The sequence below is a fragment of the Triturus cristatus genome, chromosome 2_2, assembly GCF_964204655.1.
Source record: "Triturus cristatus chromosome 2_2, aTriCri1.1, whole genome shotgun sequence".
Classification (NCBI taxonomy): domain Eukaryota; kingdom Metazoa; phylum Chordata; class Amphibia; order Caudata; family Salamandridae; genus Triturus; species Triturus cristatus.
Genome location: NC_140582.1, coordinates 54,098,095 through 54,105,370, shown reverse-complemented (window position 1 = coordinate 54,105,370; position 7,276 = coordinate 54,098,095). Strand labels below are relative to the sequence as shown.

Sequence of the window (7,276 nt, the reverse complement as noted above, 5' to 3'; positions counted from 1 at the left end):
GAAGAAAACGCCGGGCCGTTAAGGGGGAGCCGGGGAATGCCAGAACCCCTGCCGGAGCAGGGGCCTGGCATACCCGGCAGCGCGTGCCCTCTTTTCCCGGATCGTATCTGGAGGGGTTTCGCCCTTGCCGGGAAGCCGACCGTGGAGGAGGGCACCCGAGGTGCGTGCGTGCGGGCAGCTGGTGGGACACCACAGACAGCCACGCATGGCATGCAGCCAGGTGCCCCGGGATGGGCCTGGGGCAGACCGGTCGCCAGACCCCTTCTCGGGGCTAGGCACGCCGGCGGCGTACCTCCGCGGCAGGACCCGGCGAGGGACCCTGCCACGGGCGATCGGGGGTCTGACCTTGTGGGGGAAGAAGGGGAAGCAGAGCTCACCCTGCTAAGGCCCCAGCCACGTCCTGGGGAAGCCCCGGGGCGATTGACGACCGAGCGACACTTAGACAGGAGTAGCCCCGGGAGGAACCCGGGACGCAAGGTGCGTTCGAAGTGTCGATGATCAATGTGTCCTGCAATTCGCACTAATTCTCGCAGCTAGCTACATTCTTCATCGACACGCGAGCCAAATGATCCACCGCCAAGAGTCACAGGCAACTTTTCGAAAACATTCACCCACCTGCGGGCGCAGGAGAGGCGGGAGGAAGGTGACGCCGTCTATCCGCTGCCCGCGCGGCGAGACGGCCTGGGCACCCCTTTCAAGGCTTCCCCTCTGGGAGTCAGACTGCACCGTTGAGAGAAAAAAAACATTGCCAGGTGCTCGGCACGGGAGAGGGGGCGAGGGAGGGGGTTGCCGGAGCGACGGGAGCAGGCAGCCCCACAGCCGCCGGTCCCTCCTGGGGTAACACAGGAGGGACCAAGCGAGTCTTCAAACCCCTCAACCCGGCCACACGGGACCGGGTCAGACTGGGTACCTGGCAACGAGGGAGGGTCGCCCCACCTGCACATCAGCCGTCCGTCGCCGGGCAGCCCGAGCCGTGCCAGCGGGCTGGCAATCAGCCCACCACCACCCTCACCTGGGTGGGGGTCATGCCGGGTGAGCTTGGGTTCTATCTCAGAGAGGGACAGGGGATGGGGACCGCCCCCGTCCCCAGTCCTTCGCACGTCAGTCGGGCCTTCCCCAGGGAGAAGTGACCCACCGAAGTCCCGGTCCTCACCCGAGCACCCCATGTGGCTGCGGACGACTGCGCCGGCCGGGGCATGCCAGGGCAGGGCTGGGCCCTGTGCCTACGGTGCGTGCTTGCAGGAGGCCGAGGGCTTCGGGCTGGTGCCGTCGGTCGCTCGGGCCGCTCCGCCGTTAATGATCCTTCCGCAGGTTCACCTACGGAAACCTTGTTACAACTTTTACTTCCTCTAGATAGTCAAGTTTGAGCGTCTTCTCGGCGCTCCGCCAGGGCTGTTGCCGACCCCGGAGGGGCCGATCCGAGGACCTCACTAAACCATCCAATCGGTAGTCGCGACGGGCGGTGTGTACAAAGGGCAGGGACTTAATGAACGTGAGCTTATGACCCGCACTTACTTGGAATTCCTCGTTCATGGGAAATAATTGCAAATCTCAATCCCTATTATGAACGGGGTTCAACGGGTTACCCGCACCTGTCGGCGAAGGGTAGACACACGCTGATCTGTTCAGTGTAGCGCTCATGCAGCCCTGGACATGTAAGGGCATCACAGACCTGTTTTTGCTCAATCTCGTGTGGCTGAACGCCACTTGTCCCTCTAAGAAGTTGGACGCCGACCGCTGGTGGTCGCGTATCTAGTTGGCATGGAGGAGTCTCGTTCATTATCGGAATTAACCAGACAAATTGCTCCACCAACTAAGAATGGCCATGCACCACCACCCACAGAATTGAGAAAGAGCAATCAATCTGTTAATCCTTTCCGTGTCCGGGTGAGTTTTCCCGTGTTGAGTCAAATTAAGCTGCAGGCTCCACTCCTGATGGTGCCCTTTCGTCAATTCCTTTAAGTTTCAGCTTTGCAACCATACTTCCCCCGGAACCCAGTCTTTGGTTTCCTGGAAGCTGCTCGGCGGGTCATGGGAATAACGCCGCCGGATCGCTAATCGGCATCGTTTATAGTCAGAACTACGAAGGTATCTGATCGTCTTCGAACCTCCGACTTTTGTTCTTGATTAATGAAAACATTCTTGGCTAATGCTTTCTGTTTGGTTTTTCTTGCGCCGGTCCACGAATTTCACCTCTAGCGGCACAATACGAATGCCCCGAGCCGTCCCTCTTAATCATGGCCCCAGTTCCAACAAAATAGAACCGGAGTCCTATTCCATTATTCCTAGCTGAAGTATTCAGGTGACCGGCCTGCTTTGAACACTCTAATTTTTTCAAAGTAAACGCTTCGGACACCCAGGACACTCAGTCAAGAGCATCAAGGGGGTGCCGAGAGGCAGGGGTTGGGACAGACGGTAGCTCGCCTCACAGCAGACCGCCAGCTCGATCCCAAGATCCAACTGCAAGCTTTTTAACTGCAGCAACTTTAATATACGCTATTGGAGCTGGAATTACCACGGCTGCTGGCACCAGACTTGCCCTCCAATGGATCCTCGTTAAAGGATTTAAAGTGTACTCATTTCAATTACAGGGTCTCGAAAGAGTCCTGTATTTTTATTTTTCATCACTACCTTCCCGAGTCGGGAGTTGGTAATTTGCACGCCTGCTGCCTTGGTAGTGGTTTCTCAGGCTCCCTCTCTGGAATCGAACCCTGATTCCCCGCTACATGTGGTGACCATGGTAGGCACAGAAAGTACCATCGAAAGTTGATAGGGCAGACATCCGAATGTATCGTCGCCGTCACGGGGACATGCAATCGGCCCAAGGTTATCTAGAGTCTCCAGAGCTGCCGGGTAAGCCCGGATTGGTCTTGGTCTGATAAATGCACGCATCCCGGGAGGTCAGCGCTCATCGGCATGTATTAGCTCTAGAATTACCACAGTTATTCTAGTAACAGATGGAGCGATCAAAGGAACCATAACTGATTTAATGAGCCATTCGCAGTTTCACTGTACCGGCCGTGTGCACTTACACGTGCATGGCTTCATCTTTGAGACAAGCATATGCTACTGGCAGGATCAACCAGGTAGCCGCACCTGCTGACGGAGTGGGTTCGGGGGGCCGCGTGCCCATCTGCCCGACCGGACAACCTTCGCGCACCCCTCCCTCTCGGGAGCCTGCTGGGGGAATGAGCCCACCCGCCGGCCCGGGAGGGCTCGCTGGAGGGGTGGAGAGGTGCAGTTGCATGGGCACCGGCAGGCCCAGCTGTCTCCACCGGAAGGGATTGGTGGACCGAGGTGCAGCCTGAACGAGAAGCAGGGGTGCCGGAGCCTGGCGGCAGCGACACCCCTCAAGACAATCGTTCCGAGCTGCTGTGGAAATGTGCTGGGTGGAGAGGGGTGACGGTGTGGCGCACAGGGCCTACGTACCTGCTGGGCAGCAGCATCCGAGGGCCTGGCGCCACCCGACCCCTTCGCTCAGGTCAGACCACTGGGGGGACAAGCTGCCGGGCCGATTGGCCTTCACTCTGCTGGATAGGGTGAAGGGCCACCCGCCAGGTGGCAGGCCCTCGAGTCAGACAGTCCATGCGGGGAGGAAGCTCCTTGCCTGAAACAACAGCCGAGGCTGGCCATGCAGTCCATCCCTAAACGGACCGATCGATCAGAGTACGGCCAAGGCATCCCCGGGGGGGATGCCGGCTCCACATCCCTGCCTGCTCCTGGGGTGAGCAGGCTCAAAGGAAAGGCCCATCGGGAAGGGGCCGTGAGGCAGGAGCAGGCCCGGGCCCCTGGGGGCCCCGACAGGTGGGCCCGGGTGCTGCCTTCCCCTGTCTGAGAATCGCTGGACCTCACGGAGGTCTGACCAAGCAAACTCGGAGAAAAAGGTTCATCTGGAAGGGGCCGAGAGGCAGGTGCATACCCAGGCCCCTAGGAGTCCCGACGGGCGGGCCCGGGTGCTTTCTTCCCCTGTTACCGAATCGCCGGACCTCACGGAGGTCTGACTGACCCTCTCCCTAGTATTCCGGAGGAAAATTACCCCCCTTTCTTGTAATCCATGCACACGAGGTGACATAGGGAACCCAAAGCGCGAATGTACCCGACCTCCTGGAGCCCTCGCTGGGATCGAGGAGGCAAATGAGCCCTCATCAGGACTTCCAAGCAAGCCCGGCCAGCTGGTCGCCTCATTGGAAAGCATTGCGGGCGACCAGATGGCCGAGGGGATAGGGGCGACCAGATGGCCGAAGGGATAGGTGCGACCAGATGGCCGAGGGGATAGGTGCGATCAGATGGCCGAGAGGAAAGGGGCGACCAGATGGCCTGGCTCGAAAGGGAAGCTATCTGGATGCTCTGTGCCCCAACGAAAGAGTGAGTGGGTGCCGGGGCATGGGGGAACTGAAGGCCCAGGGACCCAGCTGGGCCCCAGCCATGGAGGCTGTGAGAGGGACCCGATGGGCCCTCCCACCCGGGGCCCGCGGACACCTTGCCAAACAGGGGACGCCTGCACGGGACCGACAGACCCCAGTCCTAGGCCCTTGGTGGAGCAGCAGGCCAGGGGACGGGGCCCAGGGCCGGAGCAACCGACCCGGGGCCCGATAGGGCCCCTGGACACAGCCGGGGCTCCTAGGCCCAGAGGACTGAGGACGGAGCCCAGGGTGGAGAGGCAATCCTCCCCGGGGCCCTTGGGAGCCGCAGAACCCAGCCAAGCAGGGGGAGGCTCCCTGTGCATGACAGAACCCCGTCCCAGGCATACCCTGCCCCTACTTATCCGGAGGAAGGCTAACCCCCTTTCTGGTAACCCGTGCGCTCTGAGTGATGGAGGGGACCCTAGGCGCAAATGTGCCTGACCTCCTGGAGCCCTGGCTGAGATCCAGGAGGGAAATGAGCCCTCATCGGGACATCCATGCCGGCCCGGCCATCTGGTCGCCCCATTGGAAAGTATTGCATGCGACCAGATGGCCGAGGGGAGAGGTGTGACCAGATTGCCGAGTCCGAAAGGAATCCCATTTGTCCACGCGAGCCTTCGCGGTAGGGTTCTCGCCTGCCCATGCAGGGCTCGGGGGCTCTGGGACCCTGGCTGGGACTCAAGTCCTGGGAAGGACCAATGGAGCTCTCGGGCCCGGACGCCCGGGGGATGACTGCCCGGGAACCATGGAGCCCATCCCAGGCACTTTGCCATGCTGCGGGCCGGAGGAGGGAGCCTCGGACGCCTACGGAGGTGTTGCCCGGGCATAGCCTATCTGGTCCCCGGCAGAGAACTGTCAGCCTAGGAGGGGTGTCCTGGCATACCCTGCCCCTAGTAAACCAGAGGAAGGCTATGCCTCTTTCTGGGAACCTGTGCGCACCGCAAGGCTCAGAGGACCCTAGGTGCGAACCTGCCCGACCTCCTGGAGCCCTGGCTGAGATCCGGGAGGCAAATAAGCCCTCATCGGTACTTCCAGGCATGCCCGGCCATCTGGTCGCACCATTGGAAAGCATTGCGTGCGACCAGATGGCCGAGGGGAGAGGTGCGACCAGATGGCTGGGACCGAAATAACGCCAATCTGCCTGCCCCGAGCCTTCGTGAGAGGGCTTCCACCTGTCCTTGCAGGGCTCGGGGCTGAAGGGTTCGGGAACTGCAGGGCTCTGGGGCTGCAGGGCTCCGGGGCTGCAGGGCTCTGGGCCTGCAGGGCTCGGGGGGGCTCGGAGACCCCACGCTGGGCCTCAGGCATGGGGAGGCCCGCAGGCGCTCCTGGGGCCCAGCCGCCCGGGGAGGACTGCCCGGGACCCATGGAGCATTGCAGGTCTCCGGGACTCTGCACCAGGGACCCTTGTCCTGCAGGCTGCAGGACGGGGGCTCCCAAACCCCAGGCCCTGCCTGAAACCCATGCCACGGGGCCGGTCCCTGCTTCTCAACCCAGCCAGGCCGGGGAGATCGGGGAGCCTGCCCAGGCACGAGGGACCCCTGTCCTGGGCAAATGGACCCTCAGGACGTGCGCTCGTTTTCCACACATTTTTTCCAAAATTCTGCGTAGTGGCCCTACGCCAACTACGCCCAGCCCTAATTAAGAGAAGCTGATTTTACCATTCTCTTTCTGTCAGATTCAAAAGTGTATCTTCCAATGCCGGATGTTTGGACTGACATGCATGATTGCTGGAATAGCAGACATTTGGCAGCCCATCAGTACCCCTCCTTCTGACTACCTCAAACAGTGCATGGGGTATAGGGAGGGGTCACTATGAGCGCCACCGCAGGCCCAGACCTCCCTTCACTAAATTTGGAAAGTTTTTTATAGTTGCACAGATGCTTGGTGAGTGGAATTTTACTTGCCCATATGCTGACTTTGATAGCATCTTGGTTTAGTTGTTACAAGTGTTCTTTACTCCTTGGGTAAAAATTGCAGTCGATGATAAGATTTTTTGATACAGTACCATTTGATTTACTAAATCATTTCCTCAACGGAAACACAGAATATAACAAACGCAGTGTTTGTTGCGGGACAACTATAAATTATGAGCCAACTCTTGTTGATTCACTTTGCTATTTTTAAAAAAAAAATTCTGTTTCCCATTACAATTAGGCTGATGTTGATTCAAGGGCAGGCGTTGTATGCCGTGGTAGAGGCCTGCTCCGATTTCATACCATCTATCTGTGTGAATGCAAGCAGATACCAACATTTCAACCTTTTTTCAAATGCACTTCATCCTTTCCAGGCAGCAGCCAGTGCAGGTTTCCTTATTTTTCCTTGGGCTCAAGTCATTGTAATGCACGGAGGTATGGGAATTGCCAGTGTAGCAATGTTGCATTTGTTTGCTGACCACTGTACCTGTTTACAATAGACAGGGTTAGCGACTGGTGTTAAAGTGGGTTTGAGGCCTTTGAGTCATTTTTTAAATTTCTCTAGTAAGATTTCTTGATACTTAGGGCCAGATGTATGACCATAGTATTTTGTAACTCAAAAATTGCGATTAATTGTGAGTCGCAATTTGCGAGTCGCAAAATGCTATGTACAACAGGGTTTGAGACACTGTTAGCGATTCCCAATGGGGTCGCAAAATGCATGTCTCATGAAAAATAATGAGGCTGACGCAATTTGCGACCCCATTGGGAATGGCTGGCACTCCCAGGGATGGTGGCCTGCTGGGGTCAGCAGACCTCCATGTCTGGGACTGCTTTCAAATAAAGCAGTTTTTTTAAAAAATGCAGCCCGTTTTCCTTTAAGGAAAACGGGGTGCATTTGAAAAATAAAAATTTAACTTTTCATTTTCATTTTTAAGGGCAGGCAGTGGTCCCTGGGAC

The 7,276-nt window shown here is 58.1% G+C and overlaps 1 non-coding gene and 1 pseudogene across 1 annotated transcript; both read right to left on the bottom strand.

The window, feature by feature from the left end:
• Window positions 1-432: 432 nt before the first annotated feature.
• Window positions 433-585, bottom strand: LOC146861819 (5.8S ribosomal RNA). The gene has a single exon (XR_014978666.1). It is a non-coding gene; the product is annotated as a 5.8S ribosomal RNA (ribosomal RNA).
• Window positions 586-1,294: 709 nt separating this feature from the next.
• LOC146861818 (18S ribosomal RNA) lies at window positions 1,295-3,089 on the bottom strand (annotated as a pseudogene).
• Window positions 3,090-7,276: the final 4,187 nt, after the last annotated feature.